This window comes from Aotus nancymaae, unplaced genomic scaffold (genome assembly GCF_030222135.1).
Source record: "Aotus nancymaae isolate 86718 unplaced genomic scaffold, 86718_ANA_hifiasm-v0.15.2.pri h1tg000043l, whole genome shotgun sequence".
In the NCBI taxonomy this organism is placed as follows: Eukaryota; Metazoa; Chordata; class Mammalia; order Primates; family Aotidae; genus Aotus; species Aotus nancymaae.
The window spans coordinates 3,993,710-4,008,778 of NW_026988457.1; the positions used below are offsets into that span (position 1 = coordinate 3,993,710).

The window sequence follows — 15,069 nt, forward strand, 5'->3', positions numbered from 1 at the left end:
GGTAAAGTGGGGCTAAGACCTACTTGGCTGCATTCCCAGATAGTTAAGGCACTCTAAGTCACAGGATGAGATAGGAGTTCAGCACAAAATACAGGTAATAAGGACCTTGCTGATAAACAGGTTGTAGTAAAGAAGCCAGATAAAACCCACCAAAACCAAGATGGTGACAAGAATGACCTCTGGTCATCCTCACTGCTACACTCCCACCAGCACCATGACAGTTTATAGATGCCATGCCAACATCAGGAAGTTACCCCATATGGTCTAAAAAGGGAGGCATGAATAATCCACCCCTCATTTAGCATGTAATCAAGAAATAAACATAAAAATGGGCAACCAGCAGTCCTCAGGGCTGCTCTGTCTATGGACTAACCATTCCTTTATTCCGTTACTTTCTTTTTTTTTTTTTTTTTCAGGTAAATTTTTCATCTATTAGCAGTGGTACTGTTTGGCATAACAGGTTTCCAGTACAGAGGCATGGGGTCGCATGGAGGTGACACAGCCTGGCTCGGCCCAGGACAGCATCTCTCTCTTCTTCCACTCCTTCTTGTCGTAGTCCCACTTGGAGGCAAGGCCATCAATGGGGTTCACCTTCAGGTCCAGCATCCTCTTGGTCTGCATGGCCACCCACTCTTTGTCAAAGGTGTGCAGGAGGGGGCCGTACACATACCACTTCTCCAAGATGATAAGAATTGCTGTGAAGCCGACGAAGAACATGGCAGCACCCACAACCATCTTCCACTCATTGGAGCCCCTGTTCACCTCAGCAAAGCTCTCCTTGAACTGAATACGATACAGCTCGACTTTCTAATCAATGGAGAGGCTGCTCCAGGAGGCCTTCTCCTTCTCCTTCAAGGCCTTCTGTCTGGCCGACAGGTGCCTGACATGGGCCACATCAGGCAAGGGATAGTCACGCCAATCCACATTACTTGGGAGCACATAGTCTTCACTCTTCACAACACTTCCGTGTGCTCGTACACACACCGAGGTGGAAATTGCTCGCTTGCCAACTAGGCTAAATACCCTGGTAGCTGATCTGTTTCGGAGATCCAAGATGGCCGATTAGGAGGAACTCACGATTGCAGCTCCGAGAGAAAGCGCAGAGGGTGAGTGGATGCCGCATTTCCAGACGGATTTTTACTGCCCACAGACCAGGAGATTCACAGGGGCATGAATAATCCACCCCTCGTTTAGCATGTAATCAAGAAATAAACATAAAAATGGGCAACCAGCAGTCCTCAGGGCTGCTCTGTCTATGGACTAACCATTCCTTTATTCCGTTACTTTCTTTTTTTTTTTTTCAGGTAAATTTTTCATTTATTAGCAGTGGTACTGTTTGGCATAACAGGTTTCCAGTACAGAGGCATGGGGTCGCATGGAGGTGACACAGCCTGGCTGGTTTGAGCTGGTTTGAGCTGGTTTGAGCAGCGCAGCCACTAGGCCTGCACCCTGAGGCAGGGAGCAGTGGCTCCTTCTGCAGAGTGAGTGCGACCGAGTCCCCTGTAAGCCAGCAAGGGGACCTGAAACAGGGAGTCAAGCCAGGAGATTCCCCGGGAAAAAACACACCACAAATCTCAGAGCCGCCGCTTCAGCTGACGCAACGGCTCAGAGGGCAGCGGATTTTTACTGCCCACAGATCAGGAGATTCACAGGTGGAAGAGCCCCACGGGTCGCCAGCGCGGCTGGTTTGACTGGCGCAGCCACTCGGCCTGCACCCTGAGGCAGGGGCAGTGGCTCCTCCTGCAGAGCGAGTGAGACCGAGTCCCCGGTAAGCCAGCAAGGGGAGCTGAAACAGGGAGTCAAGCCAGGAGATTCCAGGGCAAAGAAAGCGCCACAGGAAACACAACTGAACCCGGGTCGGTCCAGCTCTGTGGGGGAGGGGCGTCCTCCATTAGGACACACCCTGCAGTTCCCAGGGCAATTTGCCATAGCCAAGGCAACCCGCCACTACAGAGACTCCGTCACTACAGGGGCGGGCCAACATAGTGGAAGCAGTTTTAACTACACCTATATAAACAGGACTGCAGGGAAGTTCACAAGGAAGCTGGGCGGAGCCCACAGCAGCTCAGCGAAGCCTCTGCAGGCTGAGTGCGACTAGGCTGCCACCTTGTGGGCAGGGAAAGCAACAACAAGACAGCGGAAAATCATAAAGCCCTAACTCCCTGGGACAGAACACTGGGAGGGAAGAAAAAGGGGGTTTATGAGTTCTGCTGCTGCAGACTTAAAATTACCAAAATCAGAAAGACAGCAACTACAAAGTCGATAGGCGGATAAATCCACAAAGATGGGAAGAAACCAGCGCAAAAAGGATGAAAACACCCAAAATCAGAACACTTCTCCTCCTACAAGGGAGCACAACTCCCCACCAGCAAGGGAACAAGACTGGATGGAGAATGAGTGTGATGAAATGACAGAATCAGCTTTCAGAAAGTGGATAATAAGAAACTTTGGTGAGTTAAAAGAACATGTTCTAACCCAAAGCAAAGAAACTAAGAACCTTGAAAAAAGACTTGATGAAATGCTAACGAGAATGGACAACTTAGAGAGGAATATGAGTGAATTGATGGAGCTGAAAAACACAACATGAGAACTTCGCGAAGCATGCACAAGTTTCAACAGCCGAATTGACCAAGCAGAAGAAAGGATATCAGAGGTCGAAGATCAACTCAATGAAATAAAACGAGAAGGGAAGATTAGAGAAAACAGGGTAAAAAGGAATGAACAAAGCCAACAAGAAATATGGGACTATGTGAAAAGACCTAATCTACGTTTGATAGGGGTACCTGAATGTGACAAAGAGAATGCATCCAAGCTGGAAAATACTCTCCAGTATATTATCCAGGAAAACTTCCCCAACCTAGCAAGGCAGGCCAATATTCAAGTCCAGGAAATACAGAGAACACCACAAAGACATTCCTCTAGAAGAGCAACACCGAGGCACATAATCATCAGATTCACCAGGGTTGAAATGAAGGAGAAAATGCTAAGGGCAGCCAGAGAGAAAGGTCGGGTTACCCACAAAGGGAAGCCCATCAGACTCACAGCAGATCTCTCAGCAGAAACCCTACAGGCCAGAAGAGAGTGGGGGCCGATATTCAACATCCTTAAAGAAAAGAACTTTCAACCCAGAATTTCATATCCAGCCAAACTAAGCTTCATAAGTGAAGGAAAAATAAAATCCTTTGTGAACAAGCAAGAACTCAGAGATTTCATCACCACCAGATGAGCTTTACAAGGGCTCCTGAAGGAGGCACTACACATAGAAAAGAACAACCAGAACCAGCCACTCCAAAAACACACGAAATGGTAAAGAGCATCAACACAATGAAGAATCTGCATCAACCAATGGGCAAAACAGCCAGCTAGCATCAAAATGACAGGATCAAATTCACACATAACAATATTAACCCTAAATGTAAACGGACTAAATGCCCCAATCAAAAGACACAGACTGGCAAATTGGATAAAAAGCCAAAACCCATCAGTGTGCTGTATCCAGGAAACCCACCTCACATGCAAGGATACACAAAGACTCAAAATAAAGGGATGGAGGAAGATTTACCAAGCAAACGGAGAGCAAAAAAAAGCAGGAGTTGCAATTCTCATCTCTGATAAAATAGACTTTAAAGCAACAAAGATCAAAAGAGACAAAGAAGGACATTACATAATGGTAAAGGGATCAATGCAACAAGAAAAGCTAACAATCCTAAATATATATGCACCTAATACAGGAGCACCCAAATACATAAGGCAAGTTCTTAAAGAATTACAAAGAGACCTAGACTCCCACACAATAATAGTGGGAGACTTCAACACCCCATTGTCAATATTAGACAGATCAACGAGACAGAAAATTAACAAGGATATCCAGGACTTGAACTCGGACCTGGAACAAGCAAACCTAATAGACATTTACAGAACTCTCCACCCCAAATCCACAGAATATACATTGTTCTCAGCACCACATCACACCTACTCTAAAATTGACCACATAATTGGAAGTAAATCACTCCTCAGCAAATGCAAAAGAACGGAAACCATAACAAACAGTCTCTCAGACCACAGTGCAATCAAGTTAGAACTCAGAATTCAGAAACCAACCCAGAACCGCACAGCTTCATGGAAAATGAACAACTTTCTCCTGAATGTAGACTGGATAAACACTGAAATGAAGGCAGAAATAAAGATGTTCTTCGAAACCAACGAGAATGAAGACACCACATACCAGAATCTCTGGGATACATTTAAAGCAGTCTCTAGAGGAAAATATATAGCAATAAGTGCCCACATGAGAAGCAAGGAGAGATCTAAAATTGACACCCTATCGTCAAAATTGAAAGAGCTAGAGGAGCAAGATAAAAAAAACCCAAAACCTAGCAGAAGACAAGAAATAACTAAGATCAAAGCAGAATTGAAGGAGATAGAGACACGAAAAACCCTACAAAAAATCAATAAATCCAGGAGCTGGTTTTTTGAAAAGATCAACAAAATAGACAGACCACTAGCCAGACTAATAAAAAAGAAAAGAGAGAATAACCAAATAGATGCAATAAAAAATGATAAAGGGGATATCACCACAGATGCCACAGAAATTCAAACCATCATCAGAGATTATTACAAGCGACTCTATGCACATAAACTAGAAAACTGGGAAGAAATGGATAAATTCCTGGACAGTTGCCTCCTCCCAAGCTTAAACCAGGAAGAAGTCGAAACCCTGAATAGACCAATAACAAGGTCTAAGGTTGAGGCAGCAATTAAGAGCCTACCACCCAAAAAAAGCCCAGGTCCAGATGGGTTCACAGCCGAATTCTACCAGACATACAAAGAGGAACTGGTACCATTCCTACTGAAACTATTCCAAATAATCCAAAAAGAGGGAATCCTTCCCAAATCATTTTATGAGACCAACATCATCCTAATACCAAAACCCGGCAGAGACGCAACAAGAAAAGAAAACCACAGGCCAATATCCATGATGAACATAGATGCAAAAATCTTCAATAAAATACTGGCAAGCCGATTGCAACAGCACATCAAAAAGCTTATCCACCATGATCAAGTAGGATTCATCCCAGGGATGCAAGGATGGTTCAATATACGCAAGTCTATAAATGTAATTCACCACATAAACAGAACCAAAGACAAAAACCACATGATTATCTCAATTGATGCAGAGAAGGCCTTCAACAAAATTCAACAGCCCTTTATGCTAAAAACTCTCAATAAACTAGGTATCGACGGAACGTATCTCAAAATAATAAAAGCTATTTACGACAAACCAACAGCCAATATCATACTAAATGGGCAAAAACTGGAAGCATTCCCTTTGAAATCTGGCACTAGACAAGGATACCCTCTCTCACCACTCCTATTCAATATAGTACTGGAAGTTCTAGCCAGAGCAATCAGGCAAGAAAAGGAAATAAAGGGTATTCAATTAGGAAAGGAGGAAGTCAAATTGTCTCTATTTGCAGACGACATGATTGTATATCTAGAAGACCCCATCATCTCAGCCCAAAATCTCCTGAAACTGATAAGCAACTTCAGCAAAGTCTCAGGATACAAAATCAATGTGCAAAAATCACAAGCATTTCTATACACCAATAACAGACTTAAAGAGAGACAAATCAAGAACGAACTGCCATTCACAATTGCTACAAAGAGAATAAAATATCTAGGAATACAACTAACAAGGAACGTAAAGGACCTCTTCAAGGAGAACTACAAATCACTGCTCAACGAAATAAGAGAGGACACAAACAGATGGAGAAACATTCCATGTTCATGGTTAGGAAGAATTAATATCGTGAAAATGGCCATACTGCCCAAAGTAATTTACAGATTCAACGCTATCCCCATCAAGCTACCAATGACCTTCTTCACGGAACTGGAAAAAACCACCTTAAACTTCATATGGAACCAAAAGAGAGCCCACATAGCCAAGTCAATTCTAAGCAAAAAGAACAAAGCGGGAGGCATCACACTACCGGACATCAAACTATACTACAAGGCTACAGTAATCAAAACAGCATGGTACTGGTACCAAAACAGAGACATAGACCAATGGAACAGAACAGAGGCGTCGGAGGTGACACAACATATCTACAACCACCCGATCTTTGACAAACCCGACAAAAACAAGCAATGGGGAAAGGAATCCCTGTTCAATAAGTGGTGTTCGGAAAACTGGCTAGCCATATACAGAAAGCAGAAACTCGACCCCTTCCTGACACCTCACACTAAAATTGACTCCAAATGGATTAAAGACTTAAACATAAGACCTAACACCATAAAAACCCTAGAAGAAAACCTAGGCAAAACCATTCAGGACATAGGCGTAGGCAAGGACTTTATGACCAAAACACCAAAAGCATTGGCAACAAAAGCCAAAATAGACAAATGGGACCTGATCAAACTCCACAGCTTCTGCACTGTGAAAGAAACAGTCAATAGAGTGAATCGGCAACCAACAGAATGGGAAAAATTTTTGCAGCCTACCCGTCTGACAAAGGGCTGATATCCAGAATTTACAACGAGCTAAAAAAGATTTACAAGAAAAAAACAAACAAGCCCATTCAAAAATGGGCGAAGGATATGAACAGATACTTTTCAAAAGAAGACATACAAGAGGCCAACAAACATATGAAAAAATGCTCATCATCACTGGTCATTAGAGAAATGCAAATCAAAACTACATTGAGATACCATCTCACGCCAGTTAGAATGGCGATCATTAAAAAATCTGGAGAAAACAGATGCTGGAGAGGATGTGGAGAAATAGGAACACTTTTACACTGTTGGTGGGAGTGTAAATTAGTTCAACCATTGTGGAAAACAGTGTGGCGATTCCTCAAGGACCTAGAAATAGAAATTCCATTTGACCCAGCAATCCCATTACTGGGTATATATCCAAAGGATTATAAATCGTTCTACTATAAGGACACATGCACACGAATGTTCATTGCAGCACAGTTTACAATAGCAAAGACCTGGAACCAACCCAAATGCCCATCGATGATAGACTGGACAGGAAAAATGTGGCACATATACACCATGGAATATTATGCAGCCATCAAAAACAATGAGTTCGCGTCCTTTGTAGGGACATGGATGAACCTGGAAACCATCATTCTCAGCAAACTGACACAAGAACACAAAATCAAACACCACATGTTCTCACTCATAGGTGGGTGTTGAACAATGAGAACACATGGACACAGGGAGGGGAGCACTATACACTGGGGTCTGTTGGGGGGGAGTTGGGGAGGGATAGCATGGGGAGAAATGCCAGATATAGGTGAAGGGGAGGAAGGCAGCAAATCACACTGCCACGTATGCACCTATGCAACAACCTTGCATGATTTTCACATGTACCCCAAAACCTAAAATGCAATTAAAAAAAAAAAAAAAAGAAAGAAAGGTGATAAACGTAGAGGATTTTATTGAGTTGTGGAAGTGGCTCTCTGCAGAAGGGGAACTGGAGAGGCATGGTATGGGAAGAAGCTGACCTTTCCCTGAAGCCCTGTGGGACACGGCCGAGCTCCTCTCCCAAGCTGTGGATCTCAAGTTAAGCCGCATCTGTCCGTGGTCTCCAATGCTCAGTTGCTTCTTCAGCTCTTAATGTTCAGCTGCTTCATGTCTTCTCTTCTCTTTAGCAACGCTCTGCTCCTCTGCCAGGAGCTTGGGGTTTTTATAGGTACAGGATGGGAGGTGTGGCAGACCAAAAGGCACATTCTGGTGGGGAAACAGGGATGTGAAGTTTTCATTTAGGGCCACGGGTTCAGGCTTGGGGGTGGAGCCCTTGTCAGGGACCCTGTCCACCCTCTTCTACCCAGTATTTCCCTGTTCATATCATCCCCAAAGATGCTGAAATCCTAACCTCTAGGATATTCACATTTTGAAATAATGTGACCTTATATGAAAATAGGAGTGTTCCAGATATAATTAGTCAAGATGGATCATACTGAAGTAAGGTGGGCCCTTAATACAAAATGACTAATGTTCCCTATAAGAATAGAAGAAACACAGACATGGAGACCCAAAGAGAAAATAAGTTCATGTGACCATGAGGATGGAGATTAGAGTAATGCATTTCCAGTGCAAGAAACGCCAAGGATTGCCAGAAAAAATAAAATAAAATCTAGAAGAGGATGAGAAGCATGGTCTCCCACAGATTTCCGAGAGAGAACATGGCCTTGTGCATCTTGATTTTGAACTTCTAGCCTCCAGCACTGTCAGAAAATAACTTTTTACTGTTTTATACCACCAGTTTGTAGTACTTTGTTATGGCAGCCCTAAAAAATGAATTCACTTTGTATGATTACAGATAGTAATAACTGAAATAAATGAAATATTTTGAAAAAAAAAAAAAAAATACCCTGGTAGCCAACATTCTGCCGTCGCTGCCCACCGCGACTGCCCTCTATGCCCGGTGTCCTGCGACTGAAAGAGTCCATTACTTTCTTAATAAACTTGCTTTCACTTTACTCTATGGACTTGCCCTGAATTCTTTTCTGCACAAGATCCAAGAACCTTCTCTTGAGGTCTGGATTGGGACCGCTTTCCTATAACACCTGCTCTGGAGAGGTTTGGGGTGAAGGAGACAGGGTCACTAAAGGGATCAAAACACAAAGCAAAGAGCGTAATAAAAGGGTCAGGAGTCAGAAGGTATAGGCCATTTTTATAAGTCTTGATTAGCACTTCCCAAATGTTTAAGAAGATGGAGGCAGAGGCTGGAGTGATACTGCCACGGGTTAGGAAATGCCTAGAATTAACCAAAGTGAAATAAACGAAAAAGGATCCACCCCTAAAGGCTTTCAGAAAGAGCATAGCCCTGTCAACAACATAATTTCAGATTTCTAGCCTCTACAACTTTAAGAGAATACATTTCTCACCCTGTTTTGTGGAGTAGAGGCAAAATAAAGACACTGGGTCAAAGATGACCAAGTTAGAATGAGGAGCTTGGGCTGCCTTGCTACTCAAAATGTGGCCAGAGGACAAAGAGCATCAACTTGATACAAATGCAGGATTGTGGGCCCCGTCCCAGACCCAACAAAACAGAGCCTGCATTTTCACAAGATCCCCAACTGATGAACAGGCCCACTAGGACTGAGAAGCACTGCTCTAGGAACACTGATGATGGAATCAGGCCTTAGGCTCTTGGTATGCCTTATGCATATGTTGAGCATAAAGCCTTCTATTCTGACTCTTCTTTAACGCCTGGTAAGAAAGATGCCTAGCCTCTTTTCTTTTGGAATGTAGATAAGCTGAGACTACAATGATGAAATCTGCAGAATGTAGACTAGAGTTTTGTTTTTACACGGCCATTATCAGCAAGTATTCTCAGAAGCTTCTAATTGACATTAAGGTAATTACAGACTTTCTTTTCTTTCTTTTTTTTTTCTTTGGAAGCTATGCAAAGTGAGTTAAAACCTCACCTCCTCTTTGTTCTTTGTGGTGGCTACTGAGATGTGCCACCCACCACAGGGCCCTTCAATAAAGTACTAGTCCCAGCTGCCCTCCTAAGGGTATCTGGCTTTCAGTGACTGAAGTGGGCCCAGCCATTTTGGCCCAGTACAGTCCAGGGCATGGCAGCTCTTATGGGTCATCTCCACTCTAGATCTCCCCATGGCGTTGGTCTAGGCTGCTGCTTCTGCATTCCAGCTCACTTCTCCCTCTGCCTAATTGGCTCCTGCCCGCTCCCTTCCACAGGTGTTGATCCCAAGGGTGCTCCATAATACTCCCTGAACACTAAATTCTGTCTCCAAGTCTGCTTTCTGAAGATACCTATGACATACCATAAAGAAAATATGACTTCGCCACGGCTTTGGGCAGAAGTGGAATATAAATCTCATACTGGGCATCAAAAGATCTAGTTCAAGTCCCAGATCAGCCACAGAGAGGCAGTGTGGTCTTGAACAAGCATCTTGTTGTTCTTGAATCTCAAATATCTGTAAGACAAGAACAATTCTTCCCCAGCTATCTCACAGAGCTTTTGTCATGAGGACTCACACGAGATAGTATGTGTCTGGGGAAAGCACCCTACAGACCACAAAACATTATTTTATCATTAGTCAGTGGATTCTAGAATTTGTTTTGTATTTTGCTTTTCTTTTTTCTTTGCCTTTTTCTTAAATCCATTCTTCTCAGCATTAAACCATTCAGATCATTCTAGCAAAATACTTCTCTGGGTTAGTCTCATATTTGGCTGAGAATGTGAGTCCTAAAGGCTCATAAGGAGTGGTCAAAAATGAAAAATTCAGAGGGAATCTCAAAGCCCTCTGCAAAGTGTATTTTTAAAACTCTAATAATTTGTTATAACACACCTAGATTCCAGGTTATACGAAAATCTGTAGTCTCAGGTATAAATGAACTAAGAGTTCACAGTGGACACTCAGATATAAAGGAGAGATGCAAGGCCTTAATCCTGGTCATATGTAGGAAGTCATAATAGTTTTATAAGGAGAGAGGCATATTACTAATGTTTCGGTCCATATTGGCTAGAGAATTTTGCAGAAATGAGCCACTGGATCAATGGTTCATTTTTTCTTTCTGCTTGCAAAGTTTCTCCATAGTAATTAGGCATCTCATTTGAGAGATATATGCTGGGACAAGTACTAACGTGTGCGATGGAGTATATTGTTTGCTGAGAATGACGGCAAGGAAAACCGAGCAGGCCTCCCAAGTGGAAAACTGCTTGGGACATTCTAAAGTAATAAACAGTTTATGGAAATCATACACCAGTTACCCTGCTCCAGTGGCTCCCTCGTGGTTCACCTTTGATCCGTGGTAAGCAGACTTGGGAACTTGGGACGTTCCAAAGTAATAAACGGTATATGGAAATCATACACTCGTTACCCTGCCCTAGTGGCTCCCTCCCTTTCTGGTTCATCTTTGATCAGTGGTAAGCAGGCACCAGCTGCCTGCCTAGTTTATCTTGGGTCTATGAGAAAACACAGAACACCTGTTTGTTAATAAGAATCACCTGTTCAGAGAGACTAAATAGGTGGGTCTGAGCCTCCCTGAGGCTCTCAGCTCAGAAGGCTGTTAGTTTCCCTGATAGTTCCACTTTGCTGTTCTATCTTTGTGTCTGATTCTTAATGCTTTCAGCGCTGCCTGGGTGGGGGGTCTCTACCTACCTATCTTTGTCTTTCTCTTTTTCTGGGAGAGAAATAGTTTCAGACTAGTGTAACAATTCACTTACTAGTAAATTTCTATGAGAGAAAAATTAAGAGATACAGTAAGAGCCTCTACAGACCTTCAATAACCTTCAGAGACCTTTGAGCTCCTTTCTTCAATTTACTTAAAAAAAAAATTCTTCCTGATTTTCTAAGGGCAAAAAAAAGAATACATTGTGAATTAAAAATCACAACTAAATTTCAGTTTTCCTTCAACAGTTCCTTGGGCTCAGAAACAGTACTGGCTTACAAAATCACTTATCCTTTTCTAGGGGCAATCATCCTTTATTTCACCCTTTTCCAGCATTGATAAGGAAGAATCATATCCTATTCAAATGCTGATGACTGAAAGTGGGCCTGCCCCATTAAACCCAGAGAATAAGCATGAACAAATTATCCTTTTTTCCAAAATATTTCCTTTTCCAAAAATATTAATAAATGATGACTAGAGAAGATGAGGGTCAGTTTGATAGAAAAACAAGGCTTAAGCTAAATTGAAAGAAAAATGAAAAAGGCAAAGTTAGTTTAGGTAGCTCTTCTCTGTTTATCTCTGTTCTTTTTTCCTTGCAATTTTTTTTTAAAGTTTTCTCCCCTTGAAGTTCTTGTTCTCCAAAAGTTCTTCTAAAGCCATCCTCACAGAGTTAACAAAATTCTGGAAAGACATATAATTATTGATCAAGCTGCACTTTGGCCCACTTCCTTGTAATTGAAAGTCAAGTAGCACTAGATACTGACCATTTGCATTCCCATTTTTCTTATGGATAGGATTTTTGATGTTGGAATCTGTTTAAGAATTAATTTGTGGCCGGGCGCGGTGGCTCACGCCTGTAATCCCAGCACTTTGGGAGGCCGAGGCGGGTGGATCACGAGGTCAAGAGATTGAGACCATCCTGGTCAACATGGTGAAACCCCGCCTCTACTAAAAATACAAAAAATTAGCTGGGCACGGTGGCGCGTGCCTGTAATCCCAGCTACTCGGGAGGCTGAGGCAGGAGAATTGCCTGAACTCAGGAGGCGGAGGTTGCGGTGAGCCGAGATTGCGCCATTGCACTCCAGACCGGGTAACAAGAGCGAAACTCCGTCTCAAAAAAAAAAAAAAAAAAAAAAAAAAAAAAAAAAAATTTGTATCTCCATTGTTCTTATAGATAGGATCTGTGACATTAGAATCATAAGGCTTTCATTTAGGAATTGCTTAAGAGGTTTTTTCAAATCCCCAATTCCAGTGACCCTCCACACAGGAACTGAATCAGCATAATGCAGTTTCTTCAACTCCCTGTCCCATGACGTCACCCTGCACTCTTCAATGAATCAATGATCTCCACATTTCGGCCCACCCCTTAAAAACCCTTAAAAATTCTTGCCCTAAACTCCTCAGGGAGATATGGATTTGAGGTTTTAGGTGACCCTAAGATTAAACCTCTTCCTCTGTTGCAACTTGGTGTCTTGGAGTACTGACTTGCCATGAGCATAAGGCAATGGACTGATTATGGTTGAAATTCTACCTTGGTCCTACCTGATGCGGTATCGTTATTTTGCTTTCACCCCCCCTCCAACCCAGGATGCATACTTCTTTTCCACTCATACCACATCCCAATAGTTCATAGATTCTCCCACCATCAGTATTTAAAGACTAATTTGGCTAATCCAGAGGCCAACTGGTATTACAGAAAGAAGCTGGGTGGAGACAGGCTGCTTCCAGATAATACGTAACATATGCATGTTAATAATAACCTTCTAAAGGCAAACAGTCTGTGGGAACCATTTTTACCACCAGTAAATGGTGGAGATTTTGGACTTGACAGTTGAGAGAGGGCCCAGACTCCAGCTGGTTGTGGGAGCAGAGATAACTGCTAGAAAGGCCACCTTCACCCTGAGGAGGTTCCTCCCTAGCCCTAATCTTTTGAAATGGATGTCTTCACCTACTAGTTTCCTTCCTGCCAAGTTCTGGGAATGTTGATGTTATCTTGCCAAAAGCCTTTCGGGTTTCCTTAATTCTCATTGGTCTAGTCGTATACTTGGCTTTAGAACAAAGAGGATTTCAGTTGTCAATGACGATCTCCTGTGATCTAGCAGTTCTGAAAGATGAACTTGCCAAAATGAGAAAATTAAAAGAGAAGTGCCCTATGTGAGAGAAAAATTATGCATTAAAGTGCTAAGTACCACCCAAGAGATAAGACTAAGTGTAAGTACTCAAAGACACTTACAGTATCTTAACTTTCACATTAAAAAAAAAAAGTGCATCTTTTAAACTCCCTCAGTTCTGTATTTTCCGAGGTAGAAGCTGTGTGAAAAGAGTGATACCGCATATGGTGTTTGGAAGCTGACTGGCAGTGACATTAAGCAGCAGTGTGAGAAGCACAGCTCCCATTCAGACTGGGTGAGGAAGGGCAGAAGAAGGCTCCAGGAAGTGAGGTGGGACATACAGAGAAGCCGAGAAGCCATAAAGGTTAAGTGGGAAAGCACCACTGAGAAGTTCAAAAACTACTACAAGCAACACAGACTCACCAGCTCATTTCTTGGGTGTGTTGGCATGCGTACAATGAGTTCCCAGGGCACCTGCAGCATAAAAATCAATATGGGCAAGAATCCCCTTCCTCCCTCTCTTTTTGTTCTTACAAACCGAAAAATATCAAGCCCATATCACTCTAATGTTCCCCAAAAGTCCTAACTATCCAAAATGACTAAAAGCAAAGAGTCATTCACTCATTCAGTGAAATGAATAGAGAAGAAAATGAAAGGAGGTGGGGACTGGGGAGACAGATTTAACCAATTTTCACATATTTCAGAATGATCTTTATGCCTGTCCCTCATGTAGATGTAACACATGAACACGACTGAAAGATATTTTTATCTTGCATTAATATAGGCAGAGAGCCCTGCTTCATATGGTTAATGTACATGTATATGACTGAAATCACTCAAATGTATTTAATGAAACTTCATTCCTAAAGACTTGTTCATTGAGTTATTACTGTATAAAGAAAATAGCATTAAAATACAAGTCTCAGGAAAATAAAAACAATAGCTTGAGTTTTTGCAAGAGCGGCATGCCATTCACTTTTGCTCAGTATTGGTTTTGCAAAATTAATAATCAGCAACTGCAAGAAAGAAACCAAGTTTTTTAAAAGTCTTGACTAATGATTCCATTTTTACAAAGCAAAGGATAAATTGTATGGTTTTTAACAATCTTTTAAACTTAGGATCTGAGTATTTTTTCAATTAAGAAACAACATTTTCAAGGAAAATTCAACTGTGTTAGTAACTCCTAATGATTACTGTAAAATTAAACCAGATTAATGATTTGGTCTCTCTTTTCTAATAAATGACTCAGAAAAGTTTAATTTCCTAGAACGTCACATAAGAATATTTCCATGTATTTGTATATTAAGCAAACACTTTAAATCCAAATGTATGAGTGCATATATAGCTGATGTTAAATTGTTTTTAAAATGAAGTACATTATTTCTCTGGTCCAACAGCTATTACTGAATTCTACAGAGATGTCTGCTATTATGTTTGTAAGCATAATTATAATGGTTTCTGAAATATAATTTAAAAATCAATAACAGAATTTTAAATGCATACTTGGACATTATTCATCCTAGAGAGATGCACATCTCATTTTCTAGAAAATTCAAAGGCATACTCTTTCAAAATCAAAACTATATTTTCAATTTTGTCTGTATGACTTGATTGCATAGGAATAATACTTAGATTTAACCAATTTAGAGGAAGAACTATATGATGAAAGAATATTAAACTTGAGTAAGCTCAGCCTTCATTTTCTATAGCTAGAACTCAGTGCCTTTGCAATGTAAGTCTATTAGAAATGTTGACTAACAAAGAAATTATTATAGTAAAAATGAACTATGTTTCTTTTATCTTAATG

General features: G+C 41.7%; 1 pseudogene; it reads right to left on the minus strand.

Moving 5' to 3' along the window:
* Window positions 1-432: 432 nt before the first annotated feature.
* On the minus strand, window positions 433-7,581 carry LOC105726174 (uncharacterized; annotated as a pseudogene).
* Window positions 7,582-15,069: the final 7,488 nt, after the last annotated feature.